The sequence below is a fragment of the Rhagoletis zephyria genome, unplaced genomic scaffold (assembly GCF_001687245.7).
Source record: "Rhagoletis zephyria isolate East Lansing unplaced genomic scaffold, Rhagoletis_zephyria_1.1 Rzeph_scaffold_00052, whole genome shotgun sequence".
NCBI classification, from domain to species: domain Eukaryota; kingdom Metazoa; phylum Arthropoda; class Insecta; order Diptera; family Tephritidae; genus Rhagoletis; species Rhagoletis zephyria.
Genome location: NW_016157136.1, coordinates 419,558 through 441,786, shown reverse-complemented (window position 1 = coordinate 441,786; position 22,229 = coordinate 419,558). Strand labels below are relative to the sequence as shown.

The 22,229-nt window shown below is 34.6% G+C and overlaps 1 protein-coding gene across 3 annotated transcripts in view; it reads left to right on the top strand.

Annotated features, from left to right (window-relative positions):
• PRL-1 (protein-tyrosine phosphatase 4A family member PRL-1) overlaps positions 1-22,229 on the top strand; it is a 151,363-nt gene that overhangs the window by 62,615 nt on the left and 66,519 nt on the right. Inside the window, exon 1 of one of the 3 annotated variants that reach the window (XM_017623478.1) lies at positions 21,360-21,381. The exons of the other annotated variants lie outside the window; for them this stretch is intronic. The gene's annotated coding sequence lies outside the window, so the exon portion shown is untranslated. Of the gene's footprint in view, positions 1-21,359; positions 21,382-22,229 lie in introns of those variants that run through there. 3 annotated transcript variants of the gene reach the window in all.

Below are 22,229 nucleotides of genomic sequence, written 5' to 3'. Positions count from 1 at the left end.
GAAAATTCCAACTTATTGCCCTGCCCGCTACTTTCACTGAAAAAATACATTGCATATTTTGAGGCGCATCACCATCCTCCACCTCAGATTGCTACTTATGTATGTTTACTGTTATTTTTTATTGGTGTTCGGTGATGTTTTATTTTTTTGTCTTGGGAACTTCTAGCATACAGAATATGGCATAGCACTCATTTATGAACACGCGCAGCAATTTATTTAGTCAACACGTGTCCAACATAACGTTGATGTGATGGAACGGAAGTGGTCACGCAATGCACACATGTCTCCACATCGTGCAGTACATATTACTTGCACGCGCTAAGAACTACTGCTTTTTTCTTCAGAATTTATTGCCGACGCTACGACCTAAGCTTGAGCGGATGTGGAATGTGTTGACGTAAATACAATTTATGAAGTTGTATGTAGGTGTGTACATTAGGGCGTGTCAATATTTGTAGTTCTAAGCAAATTTGCCGAAGAAACCATAAGTCGTAAGATCAATGTGGATTTTGCCAAATTGCAAAAATAGGTTTCGAAGAAAATGTTAAACTTTTCATTTTTGCGCCCTATGGTGAACGTTTTAAGAAAATCATAAGTGTAGAAATAGATTCCTCAAGCCGAAAAAACAAAATTTAAACACTTCTTTACGACACTACAGCAAAATGCTAAGCAACCTATTTTTGCAATTTGGCAAACTCCAGAGTTCATTCTATGCATAGTCGAAAAAATCTTACATACAAATTGATCCGCCATATTGTACATGCTCATAAATTTTGGTAGCTCGATTGTATATGTGCTGCCGATGTGTGCGTTAGATTTCGATTTGTGGTAGTTGTAGTATATCTCCGGTGACCATCCGTTCTGTTTTTTGCAGGACCGTACTGTTTTTCAAAGGTCGGTCCTGCTTAGTTTTTCAAACCTGAAAAACCTGAAAATGTACTGCTTTTTTCCAAGTGTCCTGCATTTGTCCCGCATTTTATTCGTTATTTTAAAATTATCGGACAATGGATGGATTTTTTTCAAAAAAGTATTTCTTGGTACTTTTCTTGGGCTTTTCTTCAATATCTCATGAAAAAATCTCCCAATCAACGTAAGCGACTTACATCTCGAAGGGTATTGATGTGCCTCTTACCAAAATATATAACTTGTGGCGACTTCAATGAAAATTATTAGTGCTTTAGGCGACCATTTGCATTTTGTCGTCACAGTCGAAAAAAGTGAGATTTTCAATCAAATACGCAGTTTTATTTGATTATTTTTTTCATTAGTTTAAAAATTCGATAAAGAAGATATATCATTACTGTAAATTTGAGCCAATGATAATCAAAATCGAATTAGAAATGCTATGAAGCACAATCTGCACAAATTATATATTTTTATAAAGGGCACATAAATACCTTTGTAACTCGTCGTTTACGTCGATTCATGACGTCGATTTTTGACAAATAACTGCGAAAAGTACAAAAAACAAAAAAGGGTTTTGAACGCCTCAAAATTTGCTTATAAAATAATATTTTAAAGACTTTTCACTTTTCGTGTAAGCTATTGTAATTATAATATGTTTTACTATACTTTTATAAATATTCATGTAAAAAAGATTACTATCGATGAAGAAAACGTGATTCCTTTTCAAAGTTTAAAATGTATTAAGAATTTAGAATCATAAATACTCTTTCGATATTTTTATACTACGTAAATATATGNGGTCTTTCATTTTGAATCCATATTTGTGGTCACCGTAAGTATATCCTACATATATGAAAATATTTATTGCATCTCCGTTTGCCTGAGACAGGAAAAATTCAACTCGCTGCTTTCTTTTGCCTACTCTAAGGCGCCGTACATCAATGTTAATTAAAAATCGACTTGCAGATATATTTTAATCAATTGAAAGGGTTCATAAATAATATCAAGCTATATACATACATATATAATACCAATTGATTTATATTGATTTATAAGTTGTGGTAATAAAAACCGGCATGCTCTTACGCCTAAAAATAGGCTTGCTTGCTTATTAAAGTTAGAAATTTACTGACTCGGTGCAATGAAATATTTGAACATAAAACATTTCTGACTGGCTATTAAATTGTTTGAAACCACTACACATTTATTTTCTATTTTATTGATATATTGCATGCGATAGCCTAACTTAATTGCTCATCCCTTTTAATTATACGTATGTATGAATTTTGCCCCAAAGAAATAGCAAAAGCAATCCTTGAACCTTTTTCCAAGCGTCCTTGAAACATACATATGTATGCGTCGCCGTTGTCTGCATTCATAATTCACCAAATCATAGCTTGCTTTTCCATGACAACATTAGGCAATTTTTTATAGCGCTGTCTAGACATTTGGCATGGCATCATAACAACAAATGATTGTCTTCCTTCCCTAACCGCGAATTTTGCTTTTATTTAATTCTAATGCTGTGTTGGTGGTAAGTCGCCACTGTTTACTTAGCTGCTGAATTTTGGGGTAAAAATTGCCAAATTACTATTATAATGATAAACAGTGGAAACCTGCTTTTTTCTACCTAGAAATGTCCTTGTTGCCATTGCTTATATATATATATATTTTTTTTTTTTTTCTTCTAAAATTGGTAGCAACAAATGCTTATTTAGTTTGAGTGCGTCAAAGTTCAATGGAGTTCAAAGAATTTCAAAGATGTTATGTTAATAAATATATGAGATATCGGCGACTGATTTTAACGTCGTGCATGGCGAAAGGTTCAAAGGGATGAGAAAATTTTCATTCCTAAACTAGATTCATGGCATTTAGCTAATTTCTGTGATGGATTAGTGGGGAATCGCTGATGATGCGGTCACTAGATATACATTTTTGAAAAGTGGATATAAATTTTGTCATTTAGTAGATAGATAGTAATGTAAGTGAAAATTTTTTGATAATTAAAATATTTCACAAGTTTTTGGTCATATGCAGGCTGGAGATAAATTTTTGTTTATTTTAAAACTGTTCATATTTTTTGTAATTCAAAAAGGACATAATCTGTTGGGCACTTAAAACTGGACACAAATTTTGGTTTATTTGAACAGGGCATAAATTCTTGGTATCTGAAAACTGGACGTAAATTTCTGGTCATTTGAAAACTAGACAAATTCATTGGTAATTAAAAAAAGACGCCATTTTGGCAATTAAAAAGAAAATCTTCCAGCATTTTTGATCACTGGAAAAGTGGCATAATTTTTTTGGTACCTAATAGGCGACATAAATTGCTGGTCATTTCAAAACTATGTATACATTTATTTGAAAATTCATAAACGTCATGAATTCTTGATTATTTGAAAAGTGGACATACAGTTTTGGGTTATTTGAAAATGGCATACATTTTTGCGCATTTAGTTAGTTTTTGCCGCTTTGCGAACTGGTACACACAACCGAAAAATATTTTTGTATGATACATGTCTAGTGTGTCTCATAACCAATCTATATACATATTTATTTATTTATTTATTTAGATACATACATATTTATTTACGTAAATACATACATCTGCTTTTGCTTAAGATTATATTTGTTGTCTTTTTTTCTATCTGGATCCCTGCCTCAACCTTGTTGGTTCGAACTAAATTTATGTTATTCTGTTTTCCTTAATCTTTATTTTTATCTTTATCTTCTATCGATAACAAAATCGATAGTAAAATCCATCAAAATATCGATAACAAATCCGATAAAAAACTCGAACAAAAAATATCGATGGAAAAATGGACAACAATATCGATAGCAAAATCGATATAAACACCGATAACAAAAAAGATAAATAAATTGATAACAAAATAGATAAAAATATCTATAACAAAAACCGATAAAAATATCGATAAGACAATCGATAACAAGCTAAGAAAGTCTAAGTTCGGGCGAAGCCGAACTTTAAATACCCGGCGCAAGTATTAAATATATATTTTTTAAACTTTCCGAAAGCTACCGCTACATGGTAAGCCGGGGTGTATCAATTTTGAGTAAATTAGCGTCTTTAAATTTCGAAATATTGAAGTTTCAAGCATATCTGAAATTTACCGTTATATGAAAAGCGGCCGTAATTTTAGTCCGATTTCAATAATTTTCAACGCTTTGCTTCTATGTGGCAAGCACAATAACCATACCGAGTTTGGTACAAATTGGTATAACGGTTACCGAGATACATATATGTGATCATAAGTGGGCGGTGCCACGCCCATTTCCCAAAATTTCATCATAAACGTATTTCCTGGTAAAAAATTGTTGCAACCATCAATTTTGAATACGCTACGCCCACTTTCTAAAAATTTATAATATTCTTATTTTTCGTCTGAAAATTATTGTAAATATCAAGTTTGAGTGAATAATCGTCGGTAGTTACTAAAATATCGCAGTTTTCGCATTTCTGGAAATTACCGTTATATGGGAAGTGGGCGTGGTTACAGTCCGATTTCGCCCTTTTTCAATACCAACCTACCTTGGATTAAGGGAAACCTACATACCAAATTTCGTTGAGATACCTAAATTTTTGCTCGAGTTATCGTGTACACGGACGGACGGACAGACGGACGGACAGACAGACATGGCTTAATCGACTTCTCTATTCATTCTGAGCATTTATGTATACATTTGTCTATATCTATCTCGATTCGTTTTGGCTGTTACAAACAATCGTTATGTGAACAAAATTAATATACCCTTGTGCACAAGTGCGCTCGGGTATAAAAATATCAATAACAAATATCTATAACAAAATCGATAAAAAATATCTATAAAAATATCGATTATTATATCGATAAGTTCCAAAAATAACGATAGAAAAATCCATAACAATATAGATATCAAAATTGATAACAAAATCGACAAAAAACTCGATAACAAAATTGATAAAAATATCGATTATTAGGTATATCGATAAGTTCCGAGAATTCCGAAATCTGTAAAATCCCGAAATAGTTCCCAGATTGAGTCTTTATGTCTCTATCTATATCCTTTTCTATATAATTACCTTTATTTTAATCTTTCTTCCTCTATCTTCATTTTCACTTTGATCGGTATCCTCATCCTCATCTTTTTCATTATATTCATTCACTTATGTAAAGTATTTTGCCGTTGCCTTTATTCTTTTCTTTATCTATCTACGTACTCCCGTTTACTTCCATTCTTGTATTGGTATTTTTGTTTATCACTTTCTTCATCTACATATTTCCCTTCACCTTTGCCTTTATATAAGTAAATTACCTTGATCTTCATTTTTGCCTTTATCTTTACGCATCTTTGTTTTTGGTTTTATTTTTACATTTGCCTTTATCCTTTTCTTTATCTATGTACGTAGTCACATTTGTTTTATTCTTGTATTGTTATTTTTCTAACTGTTATTCTTTATCCTTTTATTAGCACGTTTTTGTTAAATTAATACCATGTACATACACTCAAGAAACACTTGTTACCGTGTGTAATTTCCGGTGCACCATTTCCGTTGAATTTGCCAATTTACTCCCAACCAAACAACCGCCGCTAAAAAAGTTTCACTTCAATACAAAAAAAAAACGAAAGTTCCATTTTCCACACGCACTTAACGAAACACATTTCTTCTTCTCTTCTCACACTTTTTAATTGCATCAACTGCACTGCACTTGCGCTTTTCTACGTAGTGAAAGCCACTCCAATGAATGCAGTAAGTAATTTCACTAATTCTGTTGACTGTACGTGCAGCTAGTCGCCTGATTTTCAATCTGTAAACAAATATTAGCTAACAATTGCATTTTCAAGCGGATGTGGGAGCAGTTGCACTCAAGTGCAGGCACGTGCTGCAGCGAAGGCAGTGGAAAACATAAAAAAAGCAAAAAGGCACATCTTCGGGAAAATTAAATTGGTTTACAGCCGCCAAGTGGTGAAAATGATTCTTCACTTTTGCCACTGCTCCCACTTCCATATTGATTGTTGCACTGCGAAGTTTTCTGGCTTTACAAATTCGCTGTGTGTTTTTTTTTTAGCTTTTGCGTACTTATACAAAACTAATGAGCATACATATGTACGAGTTTGTATGAACACTTGCAATTAGAAAGCTGGACATTAACTATTTCATATTAGAACTGGACATTCACTTTTGAAAATTGCATATAACTTATGTCATTTAAAAACTAGACATGAATTTTTGGTCGTTTAAGGACATAATTTTGAAAAAAAATAAAATAAAATTGAAAACTGGACATAAATTTTTCTAATAGAAAAGCGACATAAATTTTTGGTAACTTAAAATTTTATAAAATCTGAACATAAATGATTTGGAAAATTATAATAATATAATAATTTTTAATTCGACATACATTTTTCGATAGTCGAAACATAAATTTTAAATTTTTCTTTTTTTCATCTAAACACCGGACATATGTAAATATTTTGATAATAGAAAAATGGCATACATTTTTGGTGATTTGAAAACTGTGTGTGTGTTTTGATAATTTAAAACCAACATAAATTTTTGGTAATTTGAATATTTCGTTTAGTAATTTAAATTACATTTCTTCGAGTCCACACCTGCACTTTAATATACTAAAATTGGATGGGCTATAAAACTGCGTAAACAGTTTTTTCCTAGAGATTCTAATTAAAAAATTTGCAATTTTGATTCCTAGAGTATGATGCATTTCTGCATCACAAATAAAATTTTGAAAAAATGTCGCTTACGTCTTTTTGGCGGTTAGTGTGTTCGATATGGTTTTTGTTAAAAAATTAGCTATACTTTTATAAAAAAATAATAAACATTAAAAAAAAAGAAAATGAAAATATTTAAACTTGTCAAAATGTCGTGTTTCTATTATTTTGGCCTTATTTTTAGTAATTGGATTATTACATAGATTTTTAATAATTTGAAAGCGGAACTCTGCTTCGTTTTATTCTTTTATTTTTTTACATTTTTCTTATTACATATGTACATTGTACATACATGTATTTTATTATTATATTTATTTATATATTATATTATATTTTTTATAATATTTTTTTTATAATTTTTTATATTTTTTACTATACTTTTTCATTATAATTTTTGTATTTTTTTTTTCGTTATACTTTTGTATAATTTTTTATTATGATTTATATTATTTCTTATATTTGTTATTTTTATTGATATACAAGTACATAGTTTTTATAGATATTTTCGAGGTATCTTTTAAGCGACTTCCAAAAAAGGAGGAGGTTATCAGTTTGTCGGAATATTTTTTATTTTTGTATGTATGTTACCGCATAACTTTGGACCACGTCAACCGATTTCGATAATTTTTCTTTCGGAAATGTAGTGTCTCAGAGCTGGTCCCATACTAATCTGTCGGTTTTTTTTTGCTAAAATTACTTGTTTAATATATATTTTTGTTATATTTTCCCATTTTATTTGATTAAATTTTATTCTAATTATTAATTTTTTATGTTATAAATTTTTTTTGTAATATTTATTTTTTTTTATTTCAGTTTTGGTTATTGTTTTTAATTTTACTTTAATTGGTAATTTTCTTTAGGTTTATTTTATTTACATTTTATATATTTTTTTTAATAGATAATTTTTTTATGATAATTTTTACTATACATACATTTTTTTTTATTGTTTTTTCCATTGTATTTTTTATTATAATTTTGTATGATATTTTTTGTTATTTCTTTTATTATTTATATGTTTTCCCATTTGAACGATTATTTGAAAACATCATTTAATATATTTTTTTTTTTAAATATTTATTTTTTTGTAATTTTATACACTCTTGTTGCTGCAACTTCCACGCTCCAAAGCAATGTTTCAGCAACATGTGTCTAAGCATATGCATGACATGCAAAGCCATCCAACAACTGGCAGAGAAGTCATTGCACTTTCCGCGTTCGTTTGAAGATATATGTACAACTGCATGCATGCAATACTTTGCTGCATCGTACGCTTTGTTGCTTTTGTTTTTCATTGCATTCTACAACTGCAGCTTAAACACCACTACCGCTGACGGACAGATGGACGGTACAGCCTGGCGTGTTGCCTTTCCTTCCACATGGAACTGACACAATGTACATAGTCTGCTGTCTGGCAGTAAAAGCTTTTGGCGCAGTATCTGTATCGTTCGCTTTATTACCCTTCGTTGCTGCAGCCAAATGTATTGTTGGGGTTCAGGTTGCAGTAGTTCATGCCTCTGTTGCCTATTTTTTGTTCTGCCTCACTCTTCACTGTTGTTGTTAATTGTGTTTTACTGGCATTGTTACATGCGTTATGTATTGCTTTGTGGGGTTGTTGTTGCAGTTTTTTTTTTTTTGTTTAATGTAGCTGTTGCTCCTGTTCCACTAACCACTGCTGAGCTCTTTGCTAATATTTGTATTGTTATTTGTTGCTGCTTAATTTGTTTGTTAGTCTTCCTCAACTTTTGTTTATTTACTGCAAACCGGTTGATTGTTTGCTTGTGCAGCAAAAGCAATCGGCTGGCAGGCAGACAGACACCACATTTTCCCTTGACCGAGGTCACTTTTAGCCAACCATAATAGGCTGTGTGCATCCTTGTATGCAATGAAATTACATGCATATATGGTTGCTTGCATACGCGAAAGTACCTACACATGTATACATACATATGTATGTATGTATGTATGTATGTATGTCGAGGTTGGTGACGCATTAAAAGAGTGAAGTTATATTGACTGCATACAACTTCGCCATTGTATTTGGAACAGGGCGTTTTTTTGCGCTGCGTTGAAGGCAAAACTTGTAATTGGATGCCAACTTTTACATTAAATATCGACTTACAAAAAAAGGTACAGTTAGCTTCGTTACAAAAATGTAAACCAATTAAGTTAGCACAATGGAAGCATCCCGTACTTGTATTCACATTTTTTACTGCTCCGCACGGATGCCATAAATAAAACAGCGTTGTGAGAAACAGGGGTTTGAGTGTGTATGTAAATAATTCGAGTTGTAAGAAAACAAAATTTTGGGAACGAACCACCGCAACGGTTCCGGTCCCATAAGGACGGACGATGATCATTTACTAGCCACATCGAGGGCGACCTAGTAGCCTTAAGTCCGCAGTGACCTTGGTATATTATTTTAGTTTTGATTGCTGTCAAGAATTTGCATAGCGTCAAGGCATTATCCTTGACGAGCCTGGAGGAGATTGTCCTATTAAAATTAAATTGAAAAAAGGAAAAATAATAATATTTACAAAAAAGAAAAATATTTAATGAAAAACGGAAAATACATACATACATCATTTTCCTAAAAATTAAATGAAATTAAAAATATATATATATTTTTTCGTTTTAAAATAATAAAATCTAAGATCTAAAAGAAAATTAAATTAAAAAAAGTAAAAAACAAAACTAAAAAACGAAAACGTTAAATAAAGTTCTAAAAATTGAATGAAATTAAAGAAATCTGTTCTTTATAAAGCAATTGATTCTGAAATTTAAATTTAAGAAAAATATATTAAAAACACAAATACAAATACAAAAGAAAGTCATAAAATAAGTTTCTTAACACGTTGGCTGCCAAAGCCTTTTTAGAATTTTGATCGTTCAGTAGCAATGTCATTTTACAATTTTGGTCACCTGAGGCCAACAACTTATTTTTGTTCTTTTTTGTTTCTTAGTGGCTAAAAATAAGTTTTGACTACTCGCGACTTTATTTTGGTCCCCAATTTTGTAGTTATAACGGTTTTTTTGTGTCGCAAATTTACGATTAAAATACCATTAAAAATACACAGCGGCCATGGGAAATACACCAAAATGTTCACCACAGGCCAGAGAATCCAAATTCCATGTAAAATTCCAAAATAAAATGTACGAAAATGTGCGACGTGGCCTCAGGGTAACATTTAAGTGTCGCACGAAAACGTGCGACGTGGCAGCCAACGTGTTAAAATGAATGAAATTAAAAAAAATATTTTTCTTTTTAAAAATATTTAACCTGAAAGTTAAAAGAAAATTAAATTATAAAAGAAAATTATAAAAAAACAAGTTTCTAAAGAGTAAATGAAATAAAAAATATTTTTATTTTTCTTTTTAAAACAATATAATGCATCTAGATGCTCTAGGAATATTTTTGCATCAAAAAGAAAATTTTGAAAAAATGTCGCTTACGTTATTTTGGCGGTTAGGACTCGATATAATCATTCACTTTTTATTAAGAAACACACACAATCATGAAAAGAAAAGACGAATAAGGACCGCGACGACCAAATGCTTCTATTTTAAAAATTTTTGAATGTTTTTTCAATTGTAAAATTCAAATTCAAAAACTAAAAACATTTGATGTCATCCATTGTAGCAAACACTTGCGCTACTTGCTTTGCTGTCAAAATGAAACAATGCCAAAGCGACGCGAAAGCTGTATGCGACTGAGCCTTAATTCTTGTATTTAGTGCGCTTTAAGCGATCTCTCACTTGCCTAAAATATCCAGCAGATTGAATCAGCGCATCCGGGATAAAAATGTAGGCCCATTAAACGCCTTTTACAAATTTTAAGTCGAAAAAGTAGTGAGCACACATTTTGTGAGACAACATCCTTCCTTGTCCCCTCTTTTCCTTTTCACCATATTCTTATTTTTACCACACAGCTCTCATAAGCTGACGCGTCCGACCATGACATCCGCTGGCAATGTTCATGTCTGCGGTCCTTGAACTGTAAAAAAAAACAGCAACAAAAACTGTTGCAGACCACATATGCTACAATATTCAAAACAAAAACATACAAAGAGTACTCAGTCAGCCATCAAGGCAAAACGCAGGCCGCTAAGCGAATGCATCGCATATTAAGGTTATTGCTTCTTACTGCATGCTGGCCGATTTGTGCGATCGATAACTCTTTGCACACACACATGCCGAGGGAGAGACAAAAATTAAGCATATGTAGTTAAAAAAAAAAAAGTCTGTTGTTGTTGCTGCGCTTAATCGCCGGCTGATGGCTGTTGCGTCTGTTAAGCAAGTCTCGCTTATGGTCGTTTCTTTTTGCATTTCTGGCGTTATTGTTTTTTGCAGTTTACCTTCTTGTATTTTTTATTTTTTTATTTTATTTTTAAACAACCAAAAACTTATATCCACAAATTCAGCGTCGATGTTAGTGAACTGCGACTGGCAACACAATTCCCACAACACTTCAGACGTCTGTAGAACTTGTTTTGTTTGAATTTTTCGCATGAAAACCGGCTACCAAAAAATAAAAAAAGACTAGACTCTTATACACTTACCTTACTTAAATAAATACAGAAATACAAACATACTTTCGTCTGCTTTGCGACGACTGTCTGCTCCGCACATTGCAGCGTCTCAGTCGCCCTAAGAGTAGGGAAGATGTCGGAAGATGTGACGAGTTTGCCAACCACATTTAAAATCACATAAATGAAGCACTAACTCAGCTATACTTACATATACATACTACTTATAGTATACTTATAGTATAGTAGTGTCTCTTGCTGTACTTGCCACGGGTGGAGAAGCGATGTGCGTTGTTGGCTGAAATGTCAAATAAATTTTTTTTCTACCAAATGACTAACAGCAGCTAACTGACACCGCGTTCACAAATTTTCCACGAAATCCATTTGATATTTGCTGCAACTTTCGAGCGCCGCAATTGAGTGCAAATTCAACTTGTTTGGACGCACTACTAAAAGCTACTCTATGACGCATATATACATGGGCTCCCACGAGAAATATAAAACCCAGTGGGAATTTTTGATATTTCGAAAATAGAACTTAATGGATTGAAGATAAGTTGATCACAGTCCTGAAAGGATTTCCCGGCTTTTACTTGTCATTGCAGGTTTAGAGCAGCAGCAGTGCGTCGTATGACAACCCAACAAAGATCCCTTATTGTAGTGTAAAATTTGTAGATTACTGCTGTCTGTAATGGTCGTTGGTTTATCTGTCCCAGCTTAACTATAGGGCCCCCGAGACTTCACAATCGTTCTTTGTGGCTCGCGGGACAGTTGGTCAAAAAGCAAATTTTTTATCGATAGTCCAGTCAAATGAACGAAGTCAACGCGGCTTAATATTTTCCATCAGTTCTCAACTTCAACATTTTAATCTTACGGTGTGGCTTCTTGTGAGACGCTGCAGTCGACTGGCCAACGCTACTACTGTCCGATTCATTATTCGTATAATAACTAGTTGGTACCTCCGTTTGGGCTCTCTGTACCAAAATTCAATCCGAACCGTTTTACGAGGAGAAGCATCGAAAACCGAACCCCGTCAGCATAGGACTTTAACCGTCTAAGTACCAATCTCCTGGTACTGCTGCCAGCCGATTACAAAATTTCGAATGCGGCTAATTTCGATAGCTGAGCACGGGTAATTTCGATCCCTGAGAGCTCAGTGTTTGTGCATGAATACTAATCGCACAATGGCATGTCAGAACCCCCATCACTAGCCCTTGAGAGGTAACGTGTTTAAAGTGCCTTATAAAAACATTTGCTGCAGCAGAGAACGGTCTTCTTTTCGTTTTTTTTTTTATGAAAAGGACCCGGTTTCCCTTAGCCCAATAGCAGTTCGTGCTGGGACAATTCTGTCTGCAATATCCGCAGGCGCCGTGTTCAACATATGTACATATGTTAAGCGTCAGTATAGGTGGGGTTCCTAATGTTCCTCTAATTCCTATTTTACAACGGTAGCTTCTTTTTCCAGTTTCTCTAGAAGATCATTTACAACCTCAATCCAGAGCAGGGGAGAGAGAACACCACCTTGTGGAGTGCTCCTAATGACTCTGCATTGAGCGCAAGCGCTCCCCCCCTCCGCCGCGACAGTTCTGTCCGCCGTAGTAAGCTGCAGATAAGCCTTATTAGGTTGGCCTCTGGTGTGACATTGTTGAAGGCCTCGCGACATCGAAGAAGGCCCCTACTGCATAATCTTTATGCGTGAAGGGCTCGTCTGGCCACTTCACCAATGTATGCAGGGCGATATTTGCCGACCTTTTCTTGCAATAAGCATATTGAGCTCTTGAAAGACTACCACGAGGAATCGCATTTCTTATGTACAGGTATATCAGTCCCTCTAGCGTTTTTAGCAAAAATTTCCTGCTTTAATCAATCCGTTCTTCATGGGGCCTTCTGCCAGACGGATTCGGATTGTGATTATGGACATCTTTCCTCACTTTTTGCACCAATTCTAATTTAGCTATACTACCCCTCCAAAGGACCTAAGTTTATTCCGGGCATATTTGTGCCATGAAAAAGCATTTCCTAAAAATCCTTTTGTCACTGGCAGGCGACGTAAAACTGTGGGTCATAAGCATAAGTTTATATTTTTCGTAGCCTTTCAAATACATCTGACGTTAACAATTTTCTACAGTTCCTTTCAACCACACCCGCTCTGAAGTTCGACTCCCTCACATACATGATCCCAACTTAGTTTGCACATGAAATAGATACGCCCTTCATCACGGACAAGCCGTACGTCCTTCTGTGAATATTGTCCTTGCGCATGACTTTGCCTGGCAGCTCATTGCTTATCGTTCTGCCGCTACTTATTAATACCTTGACTACCTCAATAGAGGACAATCAACTTTGCTGACAGCTTGCGAATGCCAACCACGTTACCGATTTGCCCGTGTCTGCATACATGTCCGCCCGTTGTTATAGCAGACATGGAGCAGCAGCTGTTGTTTTTTTTTTTTGCATGCCATTCCAATCGCCAACGCCGCGTCTGCAACGTTGCTGCCAAATGAGGGCTCTCTCATTCTTTGTGGCCGCTTCGTCCTTCCTCAACTTGCTGCAATGTCCCTGTGTGCGTGCCGCTCCCAAGCAGCGCTGCTTTCCGTTGGCAACTTTGCTTGCTGCGAACGTTCGCGTCGATGTTGGCTCGCCTTTTACTTTTGTGTGTTTTGCTTGCTCCCTCTTTGTATATACTCTAATTGCTTTTTTCATTGCTCTGTGACCGCTTTCACATTTGTCTTTCGTTCATGTACCCGTTAATTGCACTCACGCTATAATAATTACTACTATTTCTGTTGTGGTAGTTGCGTTAATGCTCCTAAATTTATAGTATACTCAAGGCTTTAGTTTGCCGCACATCTTTCTACTCCGCAAGCCTTTTGTCTCACTCGCTGTCAGCACTCATTTCGTCTGGCTGTGCAAATTTGTAGTTTAAGTTCTTTGGCCCCAAATTTATTTGGAATTTCTCTTTTTTATATCCTTTTTACTAGCCATTAAACGAGTTCATTGATGTCGCTTGCTTTTAATGTCCTTTGTTAGTATTCAACATTTTCTGCTTTGACCTCAACTAGTTTTCGGGCGTGCGTTGTTCTGTAGTATCTTTCAATCGTCGCACGCATTTGGAAAGTGAGTTTGCATCGATGAAGTTTTTTGGCGTCTCGTAGCGCTTACTTATTTGATTTTTGTTGTCACGAGTGCCTTAGGTTAAACTACTTAATTTGCAATTTTCTGCATTTGTGTTTATATTTCGTTTGCCTATTGCCTTGGAAAGTTTTTGCTAGCGTTATGACTTGTTTAACCATGTCGCATACTGTGAAACAAATCAAGTTAGGTATTTATTGGGGTTAGGGACCGCTACTATTTAATTACTACATATATCTCAAAGCTGCCTAAACCACCAGAGGGAATCTCTATTGCCTCTCATGCTGACGACTGCTCCATAATGGCGTCCGGGAATGGAACTGATGACTTTTGCTCGAAAATAAACTGTTACCTCACCGAACTTTTGCGCCTACCTCTCTCCCCTACGAAATCCACGGCAAGCCTTTTTACCAACTGTACGAAGAAGGTCAGACTACTGCTGTGTGTTCACGTCGATGGCGAACCAATTCCGACGGTGAATAACTCAAAAATCCCCGGCGGTCTGCTCTTTTTCTCGGCGTATTGTCAATGGAGTACTTAGCCGCAACAAGGTCCTCAAGTCGCTAGCCGGCTGCACCTGGTGCTGGACGTTTCAAAACCATGCAGGGACCTTGTGGTCGCCGGGCACTAGCCGGACGCAGTGGACGAGGCTACAGACATGCCAGAATACGGCACTCCGGACCGCGACTTAATGCCTCCTGATGTCGCCACAACACCACCCACACGACGAGGCTCAGCTGCTGACCATATCAAGGAGCAAAACAAAATGCTCTGTAAGCAGTTCCTAGTAGGGTTCCACAAAAGCGGGCACCCGAACATACACCTATTCGCAGCAGAGCGCTCGCCAAGGCACGTAAGATGGCATCTATACGAACTGGCGGACGAAGTCCAGAGCTTCATAAAACAACCTCTGGATCCCACAGCATATCGGCAGGCCGTAAACGGCATTCACAGGCAGTTGGTCTCAACGTACATCTACTCCCGACCTGTGAATGCCATTTTGGGTACACAACCACCCGACGTGGACGGGATAGAGCTTTGCCTACCTCAGTAGACTCGCACCACAGTAGCCCCACTTCGCTCTGACTATTGCAGTAGGCTTAACTCGTTGTGCAGAGTGAACGCAGATGTGCCCAACGAGTGTCCGGCATGCGGAGAGTCCCAACATGACTCATGGCACATCTTCGCCTGTTGGAGTTGCGCTTTTTCTGGTTCGCCCGTTAGGTGAGCCTGATGACAAGCCTCTAAAACAACAACAACAAACGTTATCAGCGCCTATTAATCACCACTAACTCTTATCTCTATTAAATTAATTAATTTAATGTCTGCGAATAATATCACTTATTAAATTTGCATACACTTCTAATATGTCCAAACAATAGGTATATTCGTCAATATAGTCTCTAAGCATATTTATCTATGATTAAGCCGTTTCTACTTAATTATGTATTTTCGCAAATCCACACATTTTTTACTAATATGTATCAGTCTTAATGTCGGCGTTAAATTAAGATCAAAAAAGCTCACAATTTATTATACATACATAGCGTGCTAAAGAAATTACGCAATTTCCACTTAGTTATTATTAGATTCCTTCGCCCTATCGTATTACAATGTACGTACATGCATTCAAATTTTGTTGGCCATGTTTGATGAAATTCCAATTACTTTTGGTTTATTACTTTATACACAGTACTTGCCGCCTTGCGCCTTCTATGTACATATATAATTACCACCATGCTTGGCTTTGGTTTAAAAAGTATGCAAAATTTAATTAGTTTCCCTCACATGAATAAATAGCAGCGACTAGGAAAATTCGCATAGCAACCCAAATTAGGCGCCTAGTTGCTTGCGACCAATTCCGGCATATTAAGCGTCCAAGTGCTACAAATGAGTAAGAGTTTATTTCGGCAAATTTACATACATACATACATGTGTACATATATGTATGTGTATATGCATATTGCATACTATGTGTATTTCTTACTTGCCTATTTATTTCGCCATTTGCAAAGCCTAAAGTAGATTCTTAAATTTCGATATGCTTTAATACCCAAAACAGATGGGTGTTGCGTCATTGTAGTTATGATTTTTTTTTTATTTGTGGATATGCAAACAAAAGTGTTCTTGTGGTTTCTGATATCAATGTCCAACACTGGTTACTCAACAAAAACAAATGCAATAAACTATGAAAGAGGATGTCTGCCTGGCCGACTTTGCCGAAGGTAGTAGTACTAAGTAGTAAAGGGGGTCTGATTTTTTTACGGAGGGTTAAAGTGGAAATTTTGGCCGAAAGATTTATTTTATTGAAATTATAATTATTGTTCTCAAACTTTTTCAGTGAAATTTACTAGAACTTTTTGGGGCAACATTTTAGTTATCTAGCTCTTACCTCAATGGGTCTTTTATACACATTTACTAGGCGTCACCGCATAAAAAAAAAGTATCCTTTGCGCTATATATAAATACGTAATTTATCACCGATCCGAATACTACGATTATAAATGTATGTGGGGGTAAATCAAGAATAAGTGCATAAAACAATTATAAAATTAGCGGGCATTTTTCATAAGAATTTTCAACCCTTTTACTTCTGCCATGATAGGTCTTTTTGACCCTTGTTGCAAGTAGTTAAGTATGACAGTTAAAAGTTTAAAATGTAGAGTTGACCGTCACTTGCTCCGGTCACCACGGAGCTGTTACCACAGTTAAGTAGCACTTGTCTCTAATCCTTGTCTAATCCATTTCCAACCCTTTCTAAAGTAAGCAGTAAGGATTGCTAAAGTAAGTACTAAATATTAGACATCGCTTCGATAAGAATTAGAGACATGAGCCACCTAGCAGTAGAGGGGTTTTATTTTTTTTTTAATTTCGAATTTTGTGTCGTTATTGCACCGGACCATCAATCAAAATGAAAAATGCATTTTCAGTGCTTATAAGCGAGAAATGCTGTAAGTAACAATTTTAATTTAAACAGCCTGCTAGTAAATTATATCGTCACTTTGACATTGAAAACGCTACCGATATGTACATATGTGTAATTCAATCGTTCTTGCGTTTCACGCGAAAATGCAACGATGCGTAAATGTGCATCGCGTGGCGTCCATGGAATGACGACGACGCCTCAGCGCACAAGTACAAATCAAATTGCTGATATAAGCCCACTTGGTGACAAACGTTAATGATTTCCTGTAATTCGTTCAAGTGTGACTTTAATACACATAAGCGTGTATGTGGCTGTGGTTTTTTTTTACACAGTGTGTGCTAAAAGTAAACGAACCTAATCAAATATATATACAATTGGTAAATCAAAGAACCGTTTATATGCAACTTCTCGAGATTCTTAACTCATGATTGTTTTTATACACTTTTACCGATTTTGTTTTTTAAACGCAGCTTATTTGAGTAGAGTTTTATCTGAGTGCAGTTTTTTTTTGTCATACTCCGCAGCATTCCGTTTTTAGGTTTATTAAAAATGGAATAAAAAATAATTTGTTAGAAATGTTCTCTTAATTTTCACGATCTTTCTTCGAAATTAAGTTAAAATTAAACTTCTCCGATGCGTAACAGTCCAGATTTCAGCTGCAACATCAAGCGAAACTACAGGAATCGGAACATTGTGATCTTGACGGACAGCCAAGGTCTATTATGGCCATTAGATCTCAGCAAATAACATCTAAGCTGGAGTGCCTTAATTAGCTGAACATTATTGGTCTCACCAATTGAGTTTGGGTTCTGGTACACAATGGTATTAAAAATAATGAGATCGCCGTTAATCTTCCAAAGAAAGAAACACCAATCCCTTTCATCGGCTGAGAGACTTTGCAGGACGGATATCGGAACTGCGTAGCGCATTTTTCGACGGTGTCCTGAAGGCGCGTTGAAATCCAAAAATGTTTGGCTCAATACAACAATTTTTCTCGGATGCTGTATATCCACTATAATCCATTAACGAGGTCGCAGTTCCATATTCAATAATACAAAGATTAATCATTTCATAACTTCGATTACTTTTTGCACATACTGTATATGATGTTAATGGCGACGTGTTGAATACGATATGGTTTTTAGTCGCGGCCCATTGTTCGCTTGTTTTATTTGTTTAATTTCGTTGCTTGCTGCAATAAATTTTACTTTATTTATTTGCTTTAATATTAATTTCGCCTGACGTAAAGTGCTGGCTCTTTTTAGTTATGTAACTATCTTATCCAGACTTTTATCATCACTTTGGCTTAATAAGTGCCTTAAATTTTCAATGAATTTATATTACCAGTGGTATCTATGTGCGTTAGAGTGGTCCGAAAACACACTGGAAAATCAACCTTTTGGCATTTTCTTGCGGCCACCCGCAGAATTATAGAAAATTGAAAATAATAAGACCCGTTATTTTTATTTATTTCGAAATAGGGACTTTGAAGTTTTCCATATTTTTTATATGAGGAAAATAATTTTTCTCATAGAATAAAAATATTTATTTTCAGAAATCTTCCAACAAAAGCGTTATGATGTAAATTTAACTCTAAAATTTTACTAACTATTTTTTCAAAATGTCCGTGATGTGGTTACGAACGCGTAAAATAACAAATTTTTGTAAATAACACCGTGCGACAAAAACCACAAAATTTTAAAAGGCGCGAGAAAATCAATGATTTCACGAAGCTAGGGACAAAATATGTACACTAGACGACAATTGAAAGTGTACACCATGTTCTAATACAATATTCACAATTTTTTCATGAAAATTCTTTGCATTTATTATTTATGAAAATATACTTCATTCTATAATACAAACCATATAAATCAAAGTTTCACACTTTATATAAAGTTCACAAAAATTCAACAAAAGTTCATAAAAATTTTAAACTTTTAATTCAGAATTTTTTGCAGTCTCAAAAAAATTTCAAAGCGATTTTTTTCGCCGGTGGAAACATGCGCTTCATTAGGCTAAATTTAAATGGGTTACAAAACTGCATACAAACACAAGAATTTTCTCGGCGCGCTGAATGCAAAATCGAGCTCTGTTAACCTCCATCACGTCAGCTTCGAGGTCATTTGCAGGTCAAATAGGGAAATTTATTCAATAAAAATAAAAATGAAATTTTGTTTTTGTTCTCACTGAATGCGAATATGGAGTTCCCTTGATTCTTCAAGGTCATCTACAGGTCATGCCAAGGTTTATTCAATGCCAACCAGACGTGATGGAGTCTAACATAACTCGGATTCGCCTTTAGGCGTCGAATAAAATAGTTTGGTTCAATATGCAGAAACTTGTTTTTGTAAATCTGTGTAACGAATGCAAAAAATTGTTCATGAAAATAATTGTGAATATTATAGTAGAACAAGGTGTATACTTTCATGTGTCGCCTAGCGTATAGTAGTAAAATTGCATTTTAAGTGTTTTTTTTTTTAGTTTAAAAAAATAATTTAAAAAATGCAGTGCAATATAGAATAACAAATGAAAAATAAAAATCTTTAGAATAAAAAAAAAAACACAAGGACGAAGGTAGATATTGAAAAAGCCCTTTTTTAAATTAAATTTATCCATATATTAGTCATTCGCATTTAATTTTTTTCAAAAATAAATATGGGAGATTTTCAAGGATGTTCAAGGATAAAATTTTAAAAGGACATTTTCAATGCTTATTCGTCCATGTGTGTCGAAAAGAATTTTCCTTCTTGAATTGTACCATATTTTTATCCTACATTGCACTTTTTTTAATTTATTGAATTAATCATCTGCTCGAAATTTCAAAGTCCTTAAAAAAAAATTCTGATGTCAGAGAGAAAAACTAAAAACGCAATTTTTTTACATTTCGCTCCTATTGGCGAATGTTTTGATTTTGTGGTTTGTAGAATTTACTGTCACACGGTCTAACAGATGAGATTATCGGCTAAGAAAAATTTGTTAGTAGCATTTTATATATGCATCATAGTTTTATTGGTTGAAGATTTCTGAAGGACAGTATTTTTATTTTAACGATTTTATAGCAATTTTACTGAATAAAAAAAAATACTTTTCGCATGTAAAATATATAAAAAAAACTTCTAAGCCTTGGCGGCACGGTAAAATGTTAACCGATTTCAAAATAAAGAACACGGGCCTCCACATTTTTGATATTCTTCAGTTCTGGAGGCGGCTGAAAAAAAGAAAATTGGTCCACCCTAATGTAAATACATACATATTGTTACTTTAGTATGAAAAGGGCGTATCACACATCGTTGCTGAAATGCAAAAAAGCCACAACCAACTAAAATTTTTTATTGCATAAAACTATGTCGGGACTTATAACTCGATGAAATGCATTATAATCAATCAAAAAGTGAATTTTAGTTAGTTAGGCTTTTTGTATTTCAGCGACGATATGAGTTACGCCCTTTACATACTATACTAATGATATACCATCCCGTTGCCACAATTTCTATACTGGATTTTCATTATGTATGTATGTATATATGTATGTACATATGCACATGTGTATGCATGTACATATATAAATCAAAAAAAGTGCAATGCTCTACATGGGAAAATGGGAATTTTGCACTTGCACAAGCGTGCGTTCCACTTGGTTTGCTCGTGATATTTTCTGCTTACGCTCGCGTAAATTTTCATTTAATGACGCGTGTGTAATATTTTTTTAAATTTATTTTTATTTATTTATTTTTTTTTGTTTTATTGAATTACAAAACAAAATTCAATATTTGTTTACTGCCCGCGAAAGCTGCTAGGCAGCAGGCGACCACCACCAGTTCATCAAGCCCCGGCGTCGTCTCACGCGCTTCATTCAGCCCGCTAAGCGCACGCGATCACTACCAAAGTTGCTGATTCGGTTTCGATTTCATTACAATTTTTCTGTTTGACGTAGCAGTTTTGTGTCGCCGGAGACATCACTGGGAAATAAATATAAAAAGTTTATAAATTACCATATTTAGATATACATAATGTTTGATACTGAATTTTTTACTACTTACATATTTGCTCTTAACGAAACTTTTGACTCATCATCTGTTTTTCCTTTTCATTTTTAACTTGCAGGTAAGCATTGCTACTTAATTTTGGAATTATTGAATGTCATATTGTAAATCGTAAAAGGTAAATATTGGAAACTAGTTAAACTTGAATTTGAAGCACATACTACTAAGTGAAATCCACATTAAAAACCTAATTGAATCCAAAAACTTAATAAAAAATTATTGCCGTAATAGTACACACTGTTGAGAAATAAAATTTCCCTTAAGGCCGTTGTCACAGTGGAGTCTTAACTCTCATTCGGGGATAAATGTATTTTCTATACAAAAAGGAAAAGTTAACTGCTAAAAGCATTAGAGCACCATCATAATATATAGATACATATGACATATCCAAAACCATAAATACGTACGATTTATACCTACGTCCATGTCATAATATAGCCAGTACAGTGCGCCAATCTATCTTTGTAATTAACCGTCCAACAGGTTCATAAATCTTGCGTACCATAGTTTTCCTGAGTGCCCTCAAAGCTCTCTCAGCCTCTTAGGAATCTCGGTCCATTAATAAAGCGTAATTTTTATTTGTCGATAAAGGGTTCAGCTTTTCAAATAGACCATCGAGCCAAAAGTAACAGCTGTTTGGCAAGAGATATTCTTCGCTTTATCTCCAGGGCAACTTTTAAAGCTATATCCCCCAACTAGACACACATAAATGAACGTGTGTCAAGTTAGCACTACACTTTTCGAAATTGGAAAAGTTAACTACGGCATTAATTGTAGTGTTTTTGTTGTAAATTTGTTGTGGAAAGAAAAAATTTGTAGCTCTCGTTTTTTAAGAAAAAATGGTATGTAGTGCTAACTTGACACCATACACCTAGTCGATAGAATTGAGATATTGAAAATGTTATAACGGCATTAATTGTAGCTTTTAGCTTTAAAATTTGTTGTGGAAAGAAAAAATTTGTAGCT